This window comes from Pelobates fuscus, chromosome 7, assembly GCF_036172605.1.
Source record: "Pelobates fuscus isolate aPelFus1 chromosome 7, aPelFus1.pri, whole genome shotgun sequence".
NCBI lineage: Eukaryota > Metazoa > Chordata > Amphibia > Anura > Pelobatidae > Pelobates > Pelobates fuscus.
This window is the reverse complement of record NC_086323.1, coordinates 154081108-154105010: the sequence shown is the minus strand read 5'-3', so window position 1 is coordinate 154105010 and position 23903 is coordinate 154081108. Positions and strand designations below refer to the sequence as shown.

Genomic DNA, 23903 nt, shown 5'->3' with positions numbered 1-23903 from the left:
GTTTTTAGGAGTCACAGAATGTATTTAATTGTTTTTGTTTACTTTCCAAAAATCACACTCTGTGCATTGGCTCAGTCTGCTCTAAAATTAAATCTGGCTTTTCCTGCTGGAGTCGACTGGATACAGCAGAGTGGGCTGTAGTAGTTACGGTGTAAGGTGTGTTCTTTTACTCCAGTTCCTTTGAGGCAGACCCAAATCATTCTAATGCAACTGCCCAATCCCCCATTAATCTAAAACAATACTACAACTATAAAACCCCCTTAACCCTACTTTTACCTTGCACTTGGTCATTTAATGGCCATTGTATAAATCTTAAATGAACTGGGACCCACCTGGCTTAAGTTTAATTTTGTCAATCAGAGGACCTGTTGATTCTGATTCAGCCCATAATTGAGGATGTGTGGGTCCATGATTGGATTGGGGGGCATTATGCTAGTGCTGAAAACATTTTTACGTGTACGTCGGCCCTACACACATTTAAAGAACAAGAATAGACACTGTGTGCAGACAGTGCTTACATGCATAACTGAAAATGAACTATGATGTATTTGCTTTAATAACGTTTAGCGTTAAAGAAAGACTATAGTGCTAGGAATACAAAGTTGTATTTCTAACATTATAATGCCCTTGGTGGCCCTTCCTTCAGCACATTTAGGGTTAAAACCCCTTTAATCACTTACCCGATTCCAGAGCTGATGTTCCTTTGAGCTGGGTTGGCCCTGCCTCCTCTGATGTCATTCAGTGGGGTATTAAGCTGTAGGTACGCATTGCTTCAACGCTTTCCAATTGGGTTTTCTCTTATTTTGGACATCCTCATCATGCCAAGCTTGAGAATGTCCAGCATAGTCAAACAAAACTCCAAGAAGCCCCTCTAATGGCTATCTGATAGACAGACAATAGAGGCAGTCTAAGTACTACAATGTAAACACTGCATTGCAGTCTCAAAAACTGCAATGTTTTACATTGCAGGACTAAGGGGGACAGGGACACTGCACCCAGGCCACTTTAATGAGAAGAAGTGGTCTGGGTTGCCTATAGCGTCCCTATATTTTTTTCCAATGCCCCAAAAAGACAAGACACCAAAGGTTTTAGCTGCCAAATGATGGGAGTCCTCCCACATATGAAAAAGTAAGAACAGTCTTAAAAGGGAACTATTGCTTTTCAGTAAAACACACCAATGAATAAAACATTGAAAAAAAAATCATCTGCAACTTATCTAAAACGAACGATTTAGCAATGGACGTAAAACAATCCAGTTCAGTCTAGGCATAGTCAGGGCACACATTACACTTGGCATGGAGAAAAAGAAAAATTATGTTTCCCCACCTCCAGATACTATATATTCTATGACACCATAGGACTGAGTTTATAACAATTACATACAGAAAGCCAAGACAATATTGAGAAAGGACAGTTCCATTTTAACCCTTTCGTTGTCAGATATTTAAGTATTACAATCCCTAAAACAAATTACCCATAATGCAAGAAAAAAAACATTTCGTGATTCAACCGATATGGCTACTTCATATTATATGGAGGTGGTTGGCAGGTCCCACTGATAAGGTCATTATTATTAAAATGAAGTCAATATATGTTAAACATGGTCTTCCACCACATTTCCATTAGAAATTGATTTATAAGCCACAATTCTATTTTATATGGAAGTAAATAATTCAGCACACTCTAGACTAGACATCTTACACTCCTACGTCGTCTATTGGTATCAGCAATAACGCAAACAATCTATATAACATCAATATCAGGAGGAGTCCTGTTTAAATACTGTTAGGGCAGTAGGGTGGCTTTTTCACTGGTTGTCTAGTGAGGTAACAGAAATCTTTTTGCACTAGCAGATATCACTGCATTTTCTCTGTGGTAATATGGCATCATGTGAAAACAAGAAAGAGCAAGGTTTCTGTAGGTTTGGGCAAGAACTCGCCCTCAATCCTTACAGTCATCTGATCTAGAGGGTGGACATCTTTTACACGTTGACTGTGACAATAAAATAGGTGCTGCAAGCTTGTACTGTAAGTGAGTACTCCTTATAAAAGCCATGACAAAGATTACATCTACTATCTCATTCTCAAATAAAATATATATATATATATTAAAAAAAACAAAAAAAAAAACATTCAAATGAAGAAAAAAAAAAAGACAGAATTTTAATCACGTTTATATGAACCCTCTTTGGTTAACGAAGACTAGATGGCATTATATCTACAAGTCTGTGTCAGTATTCTGAGAAGACTAAATTAAAAAGACCGCCATAAAAATGGTTCTTGATGCCAATATCCATACATAGATAAGCCCATCTGTTTCGAAACAAGAACAGTCTACAGATAACTAACTCGCCACAAACTTTAGTGGTAAACCTGAGGTATCAAAACAACTTAAAGAAAAATGAGGTTTCTAAATGTCACATAAAACATTCCAAAGGGAAAAAACACCTTTGCCAAATTAGAATCAGAAGTGCAACCAGCCAGCAATGTGATAAATTGGCAAGTGCTTTTACAGAGGAAAATAAAACACATAAAGAAAGATTTCATGGGATTATGTTAGTGCAAAGCATGAGAACAGGCAGTTATAGAATCCACTGAGCGTAAAGAAAAACGTCAGTCCATAACACAGCTCAAAATGTGTTATTGAAGGCTTCCTCTTTGTGCCATCTGTTTTCCTCTTAAAAGAGATCAGTCATATTTGCGATAAGACTATTTTATAGCCTTCAACATATAAAAGTAGCTAATACAGGTGTTATTACAAACATGCACAGAAAGACAAACAACTCACATTTTTAATAATATATGTTCAACAACATTTGTTCACTTTAATAAGTCTTCGATTTAAGAAGGCAGTTCATTGTTTTAGGGCTCACAAACCGTTTCACAAATTAAATGCCAAGCGCCCTTGATTTTTTTTTCTCAAGAGTCAAGACACTGCCATTGCAAGACAAGTTGAGACCTCTTCAGTTTGTTTGTGTTGAGTCCCCATTGGCTTCTGACACATCTAAAAACCATGATTGGCTCTTTTTTAAGTCTGGCACTTTTGTTAGAGGTAGCACTCACACTCAAATATATTGTAGTAGAAGAAACGTGGGGGAAGAAGTACATATTCACGTTTTCAAAATGGCGGCACATGCTACCTCATTCAATTGGTTTCGGTAAGCTTTCTTTGTCAAGTAGAGAGAATCACTCTACTTGACAAAAATTATGTCAATTGTTTACATGGGTGACTTCTCTAGAACATTCTAAATTGTGGAGTTCTACTTAAAATGTTATTTTAATATATATATATATTTATATATTTATTATTTAAACTATAAACTCAATTTGTAAAGGACTTATCCTCAATAAGGGAATATCTTACATTTGCTGCCACTGACTGATACAATTTAACATATCATAACCCTCTATGTTTTAGATTCTTTTAGTTGTACAGCTGAAACTGAGAAGACATCTCGCATGCATACATACCAGGCAAAGCAAAGCAGTAGCTCTGTCTCTAAAGTTAAAAATAACGTTATTGAAAACAGCTGTGAAAAGTTTTATGATTAGAATTTTGTCATTCCGCACAAATCTCCACAACAGCTGAGAAGCCATACATTACATTTAAAGTACAGATGAGATGTCAGCTCTGCTCCCAGGAATCCCAGTAACGAGTTATGGAGTAGCATAGCATCTGTAGCCATTTATTGGATCAATATAAAAGAAAATGAGCTACAAACATTTACCGGCTGCCTATAGCTCGTCTTCTAACGTTTCTAGATGGTCTCAATTAGAAATTGATACCATGGATCGTAAACAAGAAACGTTCCATCGACTGGACTTCTGGAATATAAGCAGCATGCTGCAGATTTGGTCACGTTTCATTAAGAAATAAATAAAGCAAAAAAAAAATTAAAATTAAATTAAATTTAAAAAACATGCATGCTTATGATCGATGAGGGAAGAAATGTTTACTTACCAAGGTAGAATAAAACTATATCACAGTTGTAGAATGGATTTGGATGCTATCTCTGTGTACAAGAGGATAACCAACAAAGAAAAGTAACGAATAATAAACACTTTTTCTTAACTTCTTCCTAATGAGAACAGAGTGAAGACTGCAGCAAACAGAGAAATTTCTGTAGAGGCCCTCTGGGGTACACAGCAAGAGGTGGAGAAGCATTCTTCCATAGACTAGAAAGCGGCCATTTGAACCGACTTCCTGGTTTCAGGAGATTTTTAGTAAAACAGCAAATGTTAGGTCATTAATGTGATTTAACAGGCTCCACCCCCACACATGCTCTGACCAAAAAAAAGGGGGGGGGGACCCCCCCCTGCAAACTCAAATTAACTGTTTCATGCATGGAAGATGGAGATTTAAAAGAATACTTTACTAAAAAACCAAGAAAAGCTGACATATCAGTACATAACGGAAACTGGATTTATTGCCAGCTTTGAGGACTACAGAATTATTTTTGCCGATAATACATTTCAAACCATGGATTTCAAATCAGCCCAATGACAGCTTGTTCTCAGATACAGTATAAATGTACACAATTCTAAATAAACTTATTCTCAGATGTTTGACCTTGAGGATGCATCAGTGGTTAGTGACTGGTTCCTGCTTGAAAATGCCTACAGGAATTTTTCACCTCTGTCTCTGTTGTATTCTGTATGTGAATTACCTGTCTAATATCCCCATTTTAGAATTGTAAAACACTGTGGAATATGTTGGTGCTATATAAATGCTACTACTAATAATAATAATTCCACTATAAGAGCTCAAAGACAATATGCACGTTTTACCTTCCAATGACAATGGATTGATTTTAATAACTCCCGAGCACCTTTTCATTTTGTTAAAATTGTAAGCCTTGGAGGTAAATGGCTCTCAACTATGTATAACGTTGTATACAACTTTGGCAGGTCTGATACCAGGAGATGGATGGTGTTGATGGAAACCATGCCTGCCTGTAAAGCAGTGTCAGGGCTGACCATATACTGAGCGCTGCTGACGTGCCCAGGTAGAGGTTTTTATGCCCTGAATATCATTATACATGCAACAATCGCTCACTTGTACTGCTCTTTCCTTCAGTTTGCCCAACACTGGGTGACAAGGTGGTCTGTCAGGTAATATGGAGACTTAAAAAATAAAAAAAAAAATTGGTGTTAGACTAGAATATTGTGTGACTTGGGAATTGTGGCAAAAAAAAAGCTTGATTTTTATCAATTGCCAAAATCGGGGCTCCCAAACAGGACAGCCTGGATTTTGGGCTCCTCTTTAGCCATCACAATTTAGTGATTTAGTGACCTGGTGATATGCACCCGAAGACACCAGAGAACTTTTTCCAGCAGTACAGTACAAGAGCATAATTAAATACGCTTGCACGGTGCTCTCTGCAAGAGTCTTGTTTGTTTGGGGGCCGACCGGTAGGCTGGTCTAAATATAGATTGTAAAGCATTGAATCACTACTTTTGCTTAATGTATCTATTGTTCAATGATGTGGAAAATGTTGGCATTCTATTGATAATAAGAAACAAAGTGAATGAATAAAAATATATTTTTAGTGCCTCTCAAGACCATGGATAACTTGGCACTGCAGATATTTTCAGCTGCATTTTCTGTTTAAGGGATGTATCAGATATGTCACGAACCTAGGAGAAATACATAGTTATGCTACAGTTTGTTATGTTTGGTGGGGAGTGGGGGGGTTACAAGCTTTAAAAAAAAAAAAAAAAAAATCATGTTTTAAATTATTATTATTTTAATAGTTAATTTTTCAGCTTGACCTTTGTGCCCCTCTCTATTTCTATTTAGCTCCAAAAATAATACTGTATATGATTTCTATGCAGGGATCCAAATTTCCACTCATCACAAGCATTTTAAATTTAGCCCGGACGAGTAGCAGTTACCCTTACTGTTTGTATATCCACAAATGGTATGCATGCTGTCCCATTTAGGGTGGAGCAGTCCAAGAAAGCACCTACTTGCATATCCTCTTCAACATCACTTTCTTCTTCCTGTTTGCTGTAATCCAACTAAGGTTTCAGTGCAATCACTGTGAGTACGATCACTACAAACTTGCATTGATTTTGGGAGGTCCAGCAGGTTCTCTAACAACCTGATGAAGTTCCAAGGTCAATACCTAAGCAACTCAACAATGCTGTTGGGAATCACTCCTAGAGCACTCACATGGCCCCTGCCTCTATACCTTGGTACTCAGCTCCCAAAAGTTCCTCACAAGCCATTTGCTTTAAACTTCACTCCCATAATCAATAAAATATCAGATAAACTATTTAACCATGGAAAGCTGGTACTCTCTCTTACATGGGCCATGTCAACCTTATTTAATAATAATTATTAGCTTTCCACACCTCCAGTAATCACTGGAGGGTCTTCCCCTTCTCTATAGCTACAAGTCATTAACATATTCATTACATCTTTCTGTCAGTTTATAAAAAGTAGAAGAATTAAAATGTTCAAACTACAACAATCCTGATGATTAGGGGACCCGAACTTTCTCTGTATTAAATCCTACAGCCTAGTGGTGGGACCAGATTAAAGCAATCTTTCAATCCACCAACTAACCATCAGCATTTGGCAGGCCCAACACATTTACTTTCACCTCTATGCACATCGTTTACACATCGTCTACACATTTACCGCCTCTTATTAAAGTAAACCCTCTGCTTTACTCAACAACAATACAAGTAGAGCCAATCGCCTGTTTCAAGCAGTCATTATATTTTGAATATTCTGTCCACCTGCCCTGGATTGGTAACCCCCAATAGGAGGAATTAATCTGTCTAAACCTACTCCTAAATGTGTAACTTTAGATTTTATACTATCATTTTTTTGTTAGGGAGACCCTAGCAGAACATGCGATTTCCTAATTACATTGTTACTAATACAAAGTTGTCTCTAGAGCAGCGTTTGGGGCTCCTCCAAAATTTGTTAAAATAAAATGGCTGCGGGTGGCGAGGGAGCAGTGGGCAGTGATATCCCTGCTCAGCTCAGCTCCCTCGCACGCACAGCAGTGATGCTGGAGCCAGTACAGGATGTCACTCCGGCATCGGCATCACTAAGAGGTGCGAGAGGGAGCTGAGCAGGGAGATCATGGCTCCCTCGCTGCCCGCATGCCAGACGCTCAGCAGCCCCACTGGACCCCAGGGACTACATGCCAGCTGCTCAGCAGCCCCACTGGACCCCAGGGACTCCATGCCAGCCACCCAGCAGCCCCACTGGACCTCAGGGACTCCATGCCAGCAATCCAAAAGGTAGGGGGGCTGGGTGGAGTAAAATGTAAAAAAAAAAAAAAAAAATTGTATGTGTGTCTGTTAGGGAGTTTGTATGTGTTTGTGTGTCTGTCAAAGCATATGTGTGTATTTGTCAGTGAGAGTAAATGTGTGCTTGTCAGTGAGTGTGTGAGATTGTATATACTTGTCAGTGAGAATGTATCTGTTCTTGTCAATGAGAGTGTATATGTGTTTGTATGTGTGTCTGTCAAAGAGTATGTGTGTCTGAGTGTGTGTATGTGTCAGTGTGTATCTGTGGGTGCAAGTGTGTATGTGTCACCGTGCATATCTGCGTGTGTGTGTATTTGTGAGTCAAGATGTGTGTGTCAGTGTGTATCTGACTGTGTATATCTGTGTGTCAAGGTGTGTGTCAGTGAGTATCTGTGTGCCAGTGTGTGTATTTGCGTGTCAGATACATATACACACATACATACACACACGGACAGAGAGATACACACACTGGCGCATAAAAACACAGATATACACACCTTTACACACACCGGCACATACAAACACAGATACATTAGATAACTACTTTTGCAAATGGTATGCTATCATGAGGGTAATTCTCATTTCTGTGCTATGATACGGTCTCAAAGGCAACATTACTAATCTTGTAAATTTCAATGTATATAAACTGAAAAATTAAACATGCTATATTTTATTGCAGTAAAAGCCAACAGTATTATGACATTCACAGTTAAAATGCCACTTTGAATACCATGGGTTATCTACTTTTGCAAACTTATACCATGATAAAGGTAATTTTCATTCCTGGACTGCCATACAGCCTCAAAGGAAACATGGGCCCAGCAAAGCAATTTGGCAAATTCCAATATGTAAAACTGAACTTCACAAGCCCTATATTTGACCCTATAACATTCCAAAAAACCAAGAATCCGGTATTTAAGGGGGGGCAGGGAGCAAGCATCAAGCGATAACAAGGGACACAGGTTATTTTAGTACAGCAGCCGTTCCCATCAATTTGAATCATCCCAAACCAAGTATACATTCGAAATTGCTCCACTTTGGAGTAATCACTTTGCTGTATCAGAATTAAATCACTTCCTCTCAGACATGCTAAGACAACACTTAGCTAACGAGATTGCTTGCTCAGCTGAGTGTGTTGCATTTCAACATACATGGAAATCAATTTACTAAGAAACATTCATCATTATGTGGCTTAATTGTTGATTTCACAATTACCTGCAAAGTGCTCACGTAATGCTTCTAGAGCTGGAGAAATGAAACAAAATAACTGCTGGAACAATAATCCACAAGATCAACAAACACAGTGATTGACAATACAAAGCAATACACAAATATATATATATATATATATTTTAGTGATAGTGACTATGAATTGATTTAGATAAAAAATTTTATTGAGGTCACCAAGAATATGTGTGTATGGCTAATTAAGCCTTTAATGGTGGTGGTGGGGGGTCCCGTCTTTCAACACTTGTTTAATCAATCATGCCTGTGCGAATCTTCATCAAGGTGAGATCCCTTTCAGGCTCACATCGATTTCTAGTTTTGAGACCGAGCCACAATGACATTGGTCCTGACCACAACTCCAGAAATATAAAAATGGGGAAATGAGATACACTTGGCAAAGTTAGAAATATATGCCACATTGCACATAACATTCTGCTTTATTCATGTCTACTTTACAACGTCTAGAAAACTATTTCTTTGATATATATTGGATCCAGACTAGAATTAATAATATGTTTTATTGAACACATACCAACATACCTTGCAGCACCTAGGTGGACAAAAGGCAGGTATAACAGAAATGTTAAAGGTAACACTGTCTGTTTACAAATCCTAGCACAAGGAATCTGACCAGAAGAGCTTACAGTCTATAAACATAAACTATTCATGCATCTGTAAGCCATTCATATAAACTGCATGCAGCTGTTTTGTTACTGGAAACAACAGCTACTTAAGGATTATTGAATGTCAAAGAATAACTTTTAATAAAGATTAGGTACAACATTAAACACATATGGGTTTTATTTTCTTTAACTTGTTTCTCAGAAAACAACTCTTAACAGATTAGTGTTCTTTTTATGATTTGAATGCTGATTATGTGTAATGCATACCTTTGCTGGTTTTATTTGGTCAATGCCCCTTACAGCGGATTACCAGTTGATTTGTTAAAAAAAGATTACATAAATAAGCTAATAAATTTTACAAAAAAATGAAGGGTTTAGAACGTACACAGTTTATAATCAGGGCAATAAAGCCAATACCTCGTCGGTTGCACAGATTTTCCAGCCACACTGGTATTGTCCCCTGACATTATATTTTTTCCCGCAAATGGCAGTGTATGTATTTTGGGTTGATAATGCCATCACAGGGTTCTAGAGTTATTTGTAAACCACCAGACATCCTATCTAATGGTTGCTTATGAGGTCTCCAAAACCCCTCAGTGGCCTTTTTGCTCATAATACATAGTTTATTCTAATGTGTCTTAAATATCAAATGATGCTGAAACAGGATGACTTTAGCACACTGTAACCATTTGATTCAAATAAATTTAGTGGTCAAGCCTACGATTCCACTAGATCAATCTTTTGATAACACACTTTTTAATTCAATGATTTTTGCTATTTTAATAGCAAATTATAAATTAACTTGAAGTTAGGAAGCTAATTTGAAAACCCCCTCTCTATTTGACATGCTAGCAATAGCACATTTTCATTACTTTATATTCCAGTCGTGCATTATATCCTTAATATACTGATTTTTAATCCACTAGACACCAGAATTCAAACAGCATAGAAAATACATCTCATGATTGAACCACTCACTTACCAGTCTATATTTTTTAGGAATAAATGAGTGCAATTGCCTTCAGTCATTCTGTAATGGATAATGCAAAAGGACAGTATTGAAGACTAATGATAAGTACCTCATTTTAAGTCCATGCACATGCTTTCAGTACTTTATCAAACTTGATATGATGTGTTACCCAGTGATACACATGGCGTTAAGCACATTTATACCAGACACCAGATCGAGATATCGCCACTGTAGCAGCTCACAAACAGCGGCAATCAAAATCACCATTACCGCTTATTCAAGGTGATATCTTTAGCGTAACACTAAAATTGTAATCCTATTCTTTTTTAGGGCTAGCACATCACATTTGAATGGTAAATTACCCAGTTAAAACCCCCATTCACCCCATTGGCATAATAAGTTTCATCATTTTGTTTAAAAGGATAATGAATAAATAATCTTATAATTTTGTACATGTTGAACTGTATCAGAATGTGCACTTGTCGAATTATAAGTGTTTAACTTTAATAACAGAAATATTTAAATATATATACAAAAAAAAAGGAATTCGACCATCGGCAATGATCTAATAGGATATAATGAAATAATGTGACTGGCAGACTCAATTCAGTTTGGTGATCCATAACAAGAACTTCAAAGCTGTGCATCTATTTTTTTATTAAAAATGGAGAATAGAGCTAATCATGAAGGGTTCAGGACAAGCGAAAACTGGGGGTGGTAACCCTTGTGTCTAACTCTGTGCAAAATAGGAGATTTGACTGACATTATGCTCACACGATCTGTACACTGAGCTAACAGACTTACTCAATGGGCAATTTAGGCATGGAACTGTTTTGCGATCAGCTATAGATTTTACACGGAGTCAGATATTAAGGCATAATGTTTAGGTGACTTTTTTTCACTCAGATTAACTATAGATTGTGGCGGACTTCCTGGTACCCCGACTGGGTACCTCCGCCAAATATGCTTCCTAGCCATCGCTGGGACACTATAAGCACTTTCAGCCCCTAAGCCGCCGCAGCTTGGTTGGTGTCTCACCGTCTCTTCCCATCAGCTCCCAGTGGTCAAAGCTCTCCTCCAGAGAGTATAGCTGTATAGTAGATAATTTTCACCAGTATAGCATTCCCATCCTCCATACATTAACAGAGTGTCCAAAACCAAACAAAATACCGACTGGTTCCAAGGTAGTGATTGTTCACCTAGTTCATTTGAACAATGCTACTGAATGGCACTCTCCTGACATGAATAGTAACGAAGCAGGCGTTCGTAAAAGTTCAGCGGTGTTCGCAATTTAGAGTGTCCAACTTTAGTTCCATGCACTCGACGACCAAACACCACTGCCTGCGTTCGTGCGAACAAGATGGCCGCCAACTCAGTTCCCACGTGTTCGTACATAAGACCGGCAGCCACCCAGCCGAACACTTAGAATCCCTAGTGTGAGGACAATGATTGAGGTGTCAGCAGAGGTTAATAGGGGGTTAACATGTTCAGAGGTGGTCCGCAGTTCATGAGTTTGTTCGGTTCCCGAGCAATACAGGGAAACCACACGAAGCAAGTCTTTTAAAAGGTTTTATACATGGCCCATAGTCCTTTGGCAGGAGGCTAGCCAGCAGGCTCCTCCAGGAGCTTGTGGCAGAGGCATCTTTGCCACATAGATATTTGATAATATATTAATTGAGTACTTGGAGAGACACTCAGACCTCTCTTGTTACATGTTTGATACATTACTATCAGTTATAGCTACATTATGATGCTTTATAGATGTAATATTCTCACAATTTGCAATTGTGATCCATTCTTAGCTGTTATTTTTAACTTGTGACTTGTGTTGTTTTATGTGTTTATTTCAGAATAATTCTGTTTTAAAGGAACACTATAGGGTCAGGAATACAAACATGTATTATTGACCCTATAGTGTTAAAAACACTAATTAGGTCCCCAGCCTCCCTTTCCCCCCTTAAATAATGTAAAAACGTACTCTTATTCCAGTGCCGCTCGGGTCTGCCGGAGTTGGCTCTGCCCAAGATTTGCCTCCTTGGCTGAGATCATCAGAATTGACTATCTCATCCAATCCAATGCTTTCCCATCAATTTTGATTATCTCAGGCAAGAAGGTATGGGGGAGGGGGGATGGCAACGCTAAACACCACCCTGGCCAATCAGCCTCTCCTCATAGAGATGCATCTCTATGGGTAAAGTTCAAAGTCTCCATGCACAGACCCATTAAGCCCCTTTAGTGACCGTCTGATTGACTGCCACTGGAGGAGTCCCTAGGGGGCAATGTAAATCTTGACCCACTTTAAAAGGCAGTGCTTACAGCAAAATGCTTGCAGATATGGACTATACTCACTATACATGTATACTGTAGATTAGCTGTAGTTGTCTGGTGACTATAGTGTTCCTTTAACGTAATAATAACAGTTATACATACAAAGGCGGAGCTCAATGCAGCAAATATTCTGAAAAGTAAAACAATGCAGCAAAATAGTGTAACACAGTATATGAAAATTTCCAATATAAGAGTGTAGTAATATTACTCACAAGCCTAGAGTCATACCGTCATATGACTCAGGTTGTATACGCCTTTGGACCATTCAAGGTTGTCCAGACCCCTTCTGTATAAGGTGCTTTCTTTAAAGTGCTGTGATCTTTCCTTCCAAGTGCTTTGGGTTCCTCCTTTCCCTTTTTGGCCGGTTGCAAATAATAGATACACCAGGTCCAGGGTAGTGAATCCAATAAAGTGCTTTATTCATTTAAAAAATTTCAAAAAGTATAAAAGAAATATATCAGTACCAGATGTGTACCTGGATAGACTAAATAGTCAATGTCAATTGTCCAAAACGCGTTTCGCCTTGTTAAAAGGCTTCCTCAGTTGGCTGTTCTGTCTCTTCCTCTCTCCTTCTGTTTTTAAATCGCCCGCTTCAGATTGTTGGTCCTTGTACTTCCGTTTCCGGTTTCTCGTTACGTGGAACGCAACATAAGAAAGGGAATAGAGACGCATAGCGTCTCAAACCATTTTAAAAAAAGTCCACAACCTTAACCCTGAAGGACTAATTTTTATGGCAATCAAAACGGTGAAGAAGGATTGGAGAGGTGGCGACTATATTAAAAAAATTGGAAGGGAAGAGATGAAATTTATTTACAATTTTAATACTATGACCCCACATGGGCTAAATAATGATTTTGAATTATGCCATTTTATGAATTAACATGGGACATCTCAATTAATTGTTTTTAAAAATTGGCTTTGCAACATTACTTCATTTTATCAGTATGTTTTCTAAATCATATCAGCACTGCCTTTTATTTACAATTTCATTTTAATGTTTCAAAATTGGCTTTGAAACATTACTTCATTTTATCAGTATGTTTTCATATCAGTACTGCCTTTTTACAAGTTCATTTTAAACGGTCTCCTTTTTTTATAAACATATCCATGATTATAGTACCTAATATACATGGAGGTAAATATAACCAAAACATTAAACATCCATATAAAAGTTACTCTTGAAAGATATACCAAGATAGAAATACAGCAGTATTATAAGAGTAACTCTGGAATTGAACACATTGAATTAATAAGGTCCAGTTCTGATATGAAGGATTACACTATTTATATGTATTCACATATGTATGAGTTCCTGCCTAGTGATTATAACTGATGAGATCGTGGTAAACGCACGCTGGAACGCACGTGCGTTCCACAAGCCGCAAAACCGGAAGCGGAAACACGACGCAGGTAGCGTTCCACCGAAATAATGGCCAAAAAAAAAAAAAAAGTGAGGACGCACAGTGGAACGCACGTGCGTTCCACGTAACGAGAAACAGGAAACGGAAGTACAAGGACCAACAATCTGAAGCGGGCGATTTAAAAACAGAAGGAGAGAGGAAGAGACAGAACAGCCAACTGAGGAAGCCTTTTAACAAGGCGAAACGCGTTTTGGACAATTGACATTGACTATTTAGTCTATCCAGGTACACATCTGGTACTGATATATTTCTTTTATACTTTTTGAAATTTTTTAAATGAATAAAGCACTTTATTGGATTCACTACCCTGGACCTGGTGTATCTATTATTTGCAACCGGCCAAAAAGGGAAAGGAGGAACCCAAAGCACTTGGAAGGAAAGATCACAGCACTTTAAAGAAAGCACCTTATACAGAAGGGGTCTGGACAACCTTGAATGGTCCAAAGGCGTATACAACCTGAGTCATATGACGGTATGACTCTAGGCTTGTGAGTAATATTACTACACTCTTATATTGGAAATTTTCATATACTGTGTTACACTATTTTGCTGCATTGTTTTACTTTTCAGAATATTTGCTGCATTGAGCTCCGCCTTTGTATGTATGTATGCTATGTATTGTTAAGTGGTGTAGGGGATACCACTTTTTAGGTGTTTGAGCATTAGTCCCTAATCACCCCCACATTGTGCACTTATTTTATTGTATAATAATAACAGTTAAGCTTTATTTCACTGGGTAACAACTAGTTACAAGACTTTTCCCTTTCTATTTCCCTATTAATTTAACTTTTTGCATAATTATATTTAATATATGATTGCAATAATAGGTTAGAAAAAGCAGGTCTGGAATTGCATTTAAATGAAATATTTTGTACTTTTTTAGGTGTCAGCAAAGAATCATCCATCCTTACTTTCAGACACCACTTTATCTCCAGCTACCGACACTTGCTATTTTAATCAAACAAGCCATGGCCATTTGTCAATGAACTAGCTCCCGAAGAGATGAAAAATTAATGGGATTGACCTGAACTATAAAGACCTGAGAGTGTTCACTTAGACACTTGTAATTTTCTTTTGCTCTTTTGAAGATTAAAGTGGTCAATTTTCACACCCATGACAAGAGAAGGATCCTCCGAAGGCTAAACACATTAAAAATTATTGAGGTCCAAAGGAGATGGATTATGGTAGAACGTTCTTTACAATGCAATTATCAGAAGAAATCCTGCTGACTTTCTTTGTAAAACGAAAGAAGTCTCTACGTAAAGGGAGTATGATTAATAGTCTATATATTCAACAGTATGGTACTTTCCCTGGACACTTCGCAAGAAATCCATCTGCTTTACCTTCTCCCTGCAAGTGTCCTTAAACCATCTAGCTACTAGTAGCAGTTCTTTTTATTTCCTAAACCAGGATACAGAATTTTCTACACCTAGAGCCTGCTATACAGCATTCCGAAGTGGATACAAGATAAAATTAATATTATACTTAGATGTATCAATAAAGATTTTTCCATAGCTACATGAACTCAAAATGTACTGTTGTGCATAAACAACATATCGCAAGACACAACTTGGAAACAGTCTGCCTTGAGAACAGCGGAATTGCCCATGGCAGACACGTTCCTGTTATTTGTCTATGATGACTCCGAAATAAAGTTTAAAATTAAACGGAAATGTTAAATGGAAGATTTGAAGTTAACCATATTTGCATTTTACTGCACAGCTCTCTACATTTGCAAAGATTAATTTTGTTCAAGCACTAAGAGGGAGTGGGTTTAATCAGCAACATATTCTGTTTGTTGCAAAGTCGTGGTACAAATCAGTAAAGCAGGCAAATTCTAAATCCATTTCAACATTTAAAGAAATCGATTATATGGATTCAACCCATGACAAACAACGAAACAAACAAACAAACCATAGACCCAAGACCAACTTGGTCAAGAATTTGGGATGATTCTGCTGAACCTTGAACAGTTAGGAGGAAAACTTGAGAGCTTATGGTTATTAGACGGAAACAATCATCATCTCGTTCTCAATCTATTTAAATGGGACACTCTAGGCACTGTAACCACTTTATCACATTGAAGGTGGGATATGGAGTGTGTGGTGTGAAAGTGCAAGGCGTGTAGTATGTGTTTATAGGGGGTATAGAGCGTGTGAGTGGAGACCGTGTAGTGTATATTTAGGGGTATAGAGTTTGTGTACTGTGTGTATGTGAGTGAAGGGTGTGTGGTGTGTATAACGGTTATAGAGTGTGTGTAATGTGTTTGTGTGTAAGTGCAGAGGGTGTAGTGTGTGTACTTAAAGGGGTATCAAGTGTGTTTAGTGTGTGTGTGTAAGTGAAGGGGTTGTATATAAGGGGCATAGAGAGTGTGTTGTGTGTAAGTGCAGGGGATGTAGTGTGTCAATAGGGGGCAGGATGGCAGGGGGTGTAGTGAGTTAATAGGAATAAGATGGCAGGGGGTGTAGTGAGTTAATAGGAATAAGATGGCAGGAGGTGTAGTGTTTTAATAGGGAGTATGATGGCAGGGGGTGTAGTGGGTTAATAAGGGGTATGAAGCAGGGGGTGTAGTGGGTTAATAGGGGATATGAAGCAGGGGGTGTATTAGGGGTAATATGGTTGCTTAATTAATTTAAATATATATATATATATATATATATATATTTTGCACTCCCCTCCCTCTTATTAGCATGCTGATGGTCCAGTGGTCCGGTTACTTGGTCTGTACCTCTGCAGGGTACATACCATGCTTCTCCCTCTCGCTAGCACCAGTATTAACGAGCATTGTCGCGTGTTTCCATGGGAAAAAGGAAGGCTGCCCAGGACGCACAAATCTTACCTCCAGCCCATGAAGGGACAGTGGTCCTTCTTGGGTCCGGTGCTGCCCTGCATGAGCCTGCATGGGAGATCCTGTGATCTCCCCTGCTGGCCTCGGCCCATGGCCATCGTGCCCGGTTTGCCCGTTGGCCAGTCCGGGCCTGCTTGGTATATGTTAAATATAGAAATGGATAGGTAATACCATATGTGATCTATAAACAATTTTTTTTTCTCCAGCAGAATAGTCTTAATGTGTCAAAAGTAAAAAATGTGAAATGGCATTTTAGCGTTATTTTCAGAAGTTCTGATTCATAAGTGGTAAAATAACATCTTATTTAACCAATTCATTTCTGACCTTTATTTAATAATAACTAGTGAGGTCACGAACTGTTCGCTGGCGAATAGTTCCTGGCGAACATCGCTTGTTCGCGTTCGCCACGGATGGCGAACACATGCGCTGTTCGGTCCGCCCCCTATTCGTCATCATTGAGTAAACTTTGACCCTGGCCTGTACCTCACAGTCAGCAGACACATTCCAGCCATTCAGCAGCAGACCCTCCCTCCCAGACCCTTCCACCTCCTGGACAGCATCCATTTTACATTCATTGTGAAGCTGCATTCTTAGTGAGAATAGGGACAGTGTAGCTGCTGCTGATTTGATAGGGAAATTGATAGCTAGGCTAGTGTATTCAGTGTCCACTACAGTCCTGAAGGACTCATCTGATCTCTGCTGTAAGGACAGCACCCCAAAAAGCCCTTTTTAGGGCTAGAACATCAGTCTGCTTTTTTTTCTTCTGTGTAATGTAATTGCAGTTGCCTGCCTGCCAGCCAGCCTGTGTGTCAGGCTCACAGCATATACTGTGCCCACTTGCCCAGTGCCACCACTCACTCACTGGTGTCACAATAGCTTGCATTTAACAAAAAAAAATGTTTGGACTGTAATATAATAGCAGTCAGTTTCATTCACTAGTGTGCGTTTCAGGGCCTGCCAGGGCACAGTGTCACACCAGTGCAACTCATATCTGGTGTAACAGTAGTGTACATTTAAAAAAAAAAAAAAAAATTGACTAATAGATTGAATAGCAGTTAGTTGTCTGCCAGCCTGTGTGTCAGGCTCACAGCGTATACTTTGCCCACTAACCCAGTGCCACCACTCACTCACTGGTGTCCCAATAGCTTGCATTTAACAAAAACAAAACTTTTTGGACTGTAATATAATAGCAGTCAGTTTCCTTCATGAGTGTGCGTTTCAGGGCTTGCCAGGGCACAGTGTCACACCAGTGCCACTCATATCTGTTGTCACAATAGCTTGCACTCATAGTACCACTAATCGAAAAAAAAAAGACAGGCAGAGGCAGGCCACCCCGCAGGGGCCATCGTGGTCGTGGTTCTGTGATTCCCTTTGGCCCTAGAATAATGCCCAGTGTTCAGAGGCCACGTACCCTGAACTTGAAAAGTTCTGAGGACATAGTTGACTGGCTAACACAGGACACCCAATCTTCTACAGCTTCCGCTCGGAACCTTGATGCACCATCCTCCTCTAGCTTAGCTTCGGGCACCTTTCAAGTTACCACTCGCCCGCCTGCCGCCACCACCAACACTAGCACCACAGCCGCTTCACTTGATCTGTCAGAGGAGTTATTTATACATCAGTTGGAAGAAATGAGTGATGCACAACCATTATTGCAAGTGGATGTAGATAACAGGGATATGTCTCAGTCATTCAACACGTACGATGTGATGATGATGATGTTGTACCTGCTGCTTCCTTTGCTGAGTTGTCAGATACAAGTGAAGCGGTTGATGATAACGATGCGTCCGTGGATGTCACGTGGGTGCCCGCTAGAAGAGAAGAAGAACAGGGGGAAAGTTCAGATGGGGAGACAGAGAGGAGGAGGAGGAGACGAGTTGGAAGCAGGGGGAGGTCGTCGCAAGGAGCTAGTGGCACCGTCAGACAGCATGCATCGGCACCCGGGGTTAGCCAGACAGCACGCCAATCAACGCATGCTGTTGCCACCACCAGAATGCAGTCATTGCAGAGCTCAGCAGTGTGGCATTTTTTTGTGTGTCTGCCTCTGACAACAGCAATGCCATTTGCAACCTGTGCCAAAAGAAACTGAGTCGTGGGAAGTCCAACACCCACCTAGGTACAACTGCTTTGCGAAGGCACATGATCGCACATCACAAACGCCTATGGGATCAACACATGAGTACAAGCAGCACACAAACTCAAAGCCGCCATCCTCCTTGTCCAGCATCTTCAGCCACGTTAACCACTGCTGTCCTCCTTGCCCCCTCTCAACCATCCGCCCCTCCGTCTCTCGCCTTGAGCAGTTCCTGCTCATCTGCCTACAGTCAGGTGTCTGTCAAGGACATGTTTGAGCTTAAGAATCCAATGTCACAAAGTCACCCCCTTGCCCAGCGTCTGACAGCTGGCTTGACTGAACTCTTAGCCCGCCAGCTTTTACCATACAAGCTGGTGGAGTCTGAGGCGTTCAAAAAAAATTGTAGCTATTGGGACACCGCAGTGGAAGGTACCCGGACGAAATTTCTTTGCACAAAAGGCAACCCGCAACCTGTACTCAATTGTGCAAAAGGAAGTAATAGCATGTCTGGCACACAGTGTTGGGGCAAGGGTCAATCTGACCACTGATACCTGGTCTGCAAAGCATGGTCAGGGCAGGTATATCACCTACACTGCGCATTGGGTAAACCTGCTGACGGCTGCCAAGCATGGAATGCGTGGCTCTGCAGAGGAGTTGGTGACACCACCATGACTTGCAGGCAGGTCTGCTGCCACCTCCTCTACTCCTCCTACTCCATCCTTTTCCATAACCTCCTTGGCTGAGTCCTCTTCTGCTGCTGCGTCTTGCTCCACATCAACGGCACCCCCCCAGCTCCCCAGGTACTGTTCCACATCCCGGATACGGCAGTGTCAGGCCGTCTTGGGGTTGACTTGCCTGAAAGCAGAGAGTCACACCGGACCAGCACTCCTGTCCGCCTGAACGCACAGGTGGATCAGTGACAAACCTAGTCAGTCGCACTGAAGGCACCATAAGCGACATCATACCATTTGTTTTCTTCCTGGAGCGTGCCCTGCGAAGAGTGCTGGATCAGGCCGTAGATGAGCGTGAAGAGGAAGAGTTGTGGTCACCATCACTGGAAGAGGATTGTGAGGAAGAGGAGTCAGAGGAGGAATGTGATGTGGCTTTGAGGAGGAAGACCAACCACAAAAGGCATCCCAGGGTGCTCGTTGTCACCTATCTGGTACCCGTGGTGTTGTACGTGGCTGGGGGGGAAGAACATACCTTCAGAGAGATCACTGAGGACGAGGAACAGGACATGAGTAGCTCGGCATCCAACCTTGTGCAAATGGGGTCTTTCATGCTGTCGTGCTTGTTGAGGAACCCTCATATAAAAAGGCTGAAGGAGAACAACCTGTACTGGGTGTCCACGCTACTAGACCTCCGGTATAAGCAGAAAGTGCCTGAAATGTTACCGAATTTCGGCAAGTTGGAAAGGATGCAGCAGTTCCAAAATCAATTAAAAAGTATGCTTTACACAGCGTATTTGGGTGATGTCACAGCACAACGGGAATGGAAGAGGTGAAAGTAATCCTCCTCCTCCCACGACCACGCCGGCAAGGACAGGACGCTTTACAGACGTGTTGTTGATGGAGGACATGCAGAGCTTTTTAAGTCCTACGCATCGCCACAGCCCTTCGGGGTCCACCCTCAGAGAACGACTCGACCGATAGGTAGCAGACTACCTCGCCTTAACTGCAGATATCGACACTCTGAGGAGCAATGAACCCCTTGACTACTGGGTGTGCAGGCTTGACCTGTGGCCTGAGCTATCCCAATTTGCGATAGAACTTCTGGCCTGCCCCGCTTCAAGTGTCCTGTCAGAAAGGACCTTCAGTGCAGCAGGAGGTATTATCACTGAGAAGAGAAGTCGCCTAGGTCAAAAAAGTCTAGATTACCTTACCTTTATTAAGATGAATGAGGGATGGATCCCGAAGGGACTGACAGTGGGCGATACATTAGACTAAAAAAGGCCTGATGAGGGGGACTACTTAAAACACCTCTCCTATCTGGTGGCACATTAGATTGCACGCGCAGTGCCCCAAATTTGAAGTAGGAGGACCGACCAAGCATCTTTTTCCATTTCCCGCTTCCTAAAATCGATGCCTTATATACACGTCCCCTGATAGGGGACGTAACAGGGATTAAACTGATAGGAATAGTACTATTTAACACACCTTATAATAAGGCAGAGAGAGGCAACGCAGAGAGAGGAGTCTGAAGAAGAGGAGTCAGAGGAGGAAGGTGGCTTTGAGGAGGTGAAAGACCAAACACAGCAGGCGTCCCAGGGGGCTTGTTGTCACCTTTCGGGGACCCTTGGTGTTGTACGTGGCTGGGTGGAGAAGAGACCTTCAATTACATCAGTGAGGACAAGGAACAGGACATGGCTAGCTTGGTATCCAACCTTGTGCAAATGGGGAGTTTGCGGTTGTGCAAATGGACTGTTTGCGGTTGTTTGCGGTGCGTTAAACGGGGAGTTTGGTCTGTCACTGTGAAGCAGGCGTAACCCTTACACTACCTGATCGATACAACATCATACCTGATGTTTTAAAGCAGGTTATGCCAAACAATTTAGGAATGTTAGGTGATTTATGCCCTTTATGGATTAAAACCAGACTCTGCATCAACTATGTAATTTTCCATGGGAGTTTTGCCATGGATCCCCTCCGGCATGCCACAGTCCAGGTGTTAGTCCCCTTGAAACAACTTTTCCATCACTATTGTGGCCAGAAAGAGTCCCTGTGGGTTTTAAAATTCACCTGCCCATTGAAGTCTATGGTGGTTCGCCCGGTTCGCCCGTTCGCGAACATTTGCGGAAGTTCGCGTTCGCGAACCGAAAATTATATGTTCGCGACATCACTAATAATAACCAATTGAAGACAAGCACACACAGAATTACACTGCAGGAAATAGGGGAAAATGCGCATTCTTCACGAAAGTATGTCATTAAAGTATGTCATTAAATGTTAGTAGCTGCCTTAGACACAGGATGTCTATTCAGATAAAAGACAAGTCTCTGTGCTTTCAAAATCTTCTACATTCTCTCCTTGAAGCATCCTTCCTTAGTTTCTTTTTTCTTTTTCAGTTCTTCCAATAAATAAATTTAGTGTTTTGGCGTCTTTTTCTAAAATACGTTTATATATTCAAATGTATTAACAGGCAGAAAAGTCAAAGAGAGCTGAACTAAAGAATTAAGGGTCAAAACAATAAAACATCCGCATGGACAAATAGAAAATATCCAACATAACAGTAGGCTCCAGCATGCACCTCTCTGCTACTTTCGTGCCCCGACAATTTGGAATGAACAAACAAAATGACTGGTCAGCCAGAGGGAAAATAGCATGATATTTATTTTACAATTGCTGTAATTTATCAACAAAAAGGAAACTTGCAGCAATCTTGACAATGTCATATTCCCAACATGCACTCAAAGCATTTTCTGTCGTAAACACTAATTTTAAAACCTGCAGATTTCACACTCCCCTCTATACACATACTCAATTGTGTGAGAGCTCCAAAATCTGAGAATTATATAGACTTTAACAAGTTAACAGTTCTGAGCAATAACGACCTCTCACATTCCTTTCGCGGCAGGCTTTACAATGCATAAAACATAGTGGAGAGACATGGTTGTAATGAGGACCCATAGCACCTAGGTGGATAGAGGATTTACAGGCACCAATATATGTCATTTACTGCAAGCACCATAAACATAGAAACATAGAAACATAGAATGTGACGGCAGATAAGAACCATGCGGCCCATCTAGTCCGCCCAATTTTCTAAATACTTTCATTAGTCCCTGGCCTTATCTTATAGCTAGGATAGCCTTTGCCTATCCCATGCATGCTTAAACTCCTTCACTGTATTAACCTCTACCACTTCAGCTGGAAGGCTATTCCATCCATCCACTACCCTCTCAGTAAAGTAATACTTCCTGATATTATTTTTAAACCTTTGCCCCTCTAATTTAAGACTATGTCCTCTTGTTGTGGTAGTTTTTCTTCTTTTAAATATAGTCTCCTCCTTTACTGTGTTGATTCCCTTTATGTATTTAAATGTTTCTATCATATCCCCCCTGTCTCGTCTTTCCTCCAAGCTATACATGTTAGGATCCTTTAACCTTTCCTGGTAAGTTTTATCCTGCAATCCATGAACCAGTTTAGTAGCCCTTTTCTGAACTCTCTCTAAGGTATCAATAGCCTTCTGAAGATACGGTCTCCAGTACTGCGTACAATACACTCAGGGGCGGACTGGCAGGAAGGGCAGATAGGTCATGGACCAAGGGCCCGAGTCTGTCAGGGGCCCGGCAGCACAGCCATGCTTCTGCTGTGGAGATCAGAGATCTCCACAGGAGAAGGAAGTTAAAGAAAGTGCTGTAAGAAGGTTGCAGGGGCCCAGAATGAGTCGAAGGGCCCCTGCAACCCATCACACTGCTAATACCCCCCCCCCCATTCAGTGTGAGCTCTGGCAGCATACCTCTCACTGCCAGGTCTCTCCTCTCTCTCTCTCTCTCCCTGCTCAGAGCTCCGTGTGCATACACTGCCCACCCATATACACACACTGCCCACCCATATATATACACTGCCCACCCATATATACATTGCCCACCCATATACACACATACACTGCACAAACTGACCCCCACCCATATATATGCACACACTGCATACACTGCCCACCAATATATACACGCACACACTGCCCACCCATATATATGCAGACACTGCCCACCCATAGATATACACACACACACTACATACACTGCCCACCAATATATATATATATACACACACACACACTGCCCACACACACACTACATACACTGCCCACCCATAGATAGATACACACACACACTGCATACACTGCCCACCCATATATGCATACACACACACTGCACACACTGCCCACCCATATATGCATACACACACACACACACACACACTGCCCTCCTACATATACACACACGATGCACACACTGCCCACCCATAGATACACACACACACTGCATACACTGCCCACCCAAAGATACTCACACTCAGGGCCGGTGCAAGGATTTTTGCCGCCCTAGGCAAAAGTAAAATTTGCCGCCCCCGCCCCCCCGTGACATCACAATGCCCTACCCATATGACCTGCCATGTTAACGAACGCTAGTGCTGCAGTGC

General features: G+C 40.9%; 1 protein-coding gene across 2 annotated transcripts in view; it reads right to left on the bottom strand.

The window, feature by feature from the left end:
- The window catches only part of PRICKLE2 (prickle planar cell polarity protein 2), a 300098-nt gene that overhangs the window by 130302 nt on the left and 145893 nt on the right, over positions 1-23903 (bottom strand). Inside the window, exon 1 of one of the 2 annotated variants that reach the window (XM_063426831.1) lies at positions 3961-4165. The exons of the other annotated variant lie outside the window; for it this stretch is intronic. The gene's annotated coding sequence lies outside the window, so the exon portion shown is untranslated. Of the gene's footprint in view, positions 1-3960; positions 4166-23903 lie in introns of those variants that run through there. 2 annotated transcript variants of the gene reach the window in all.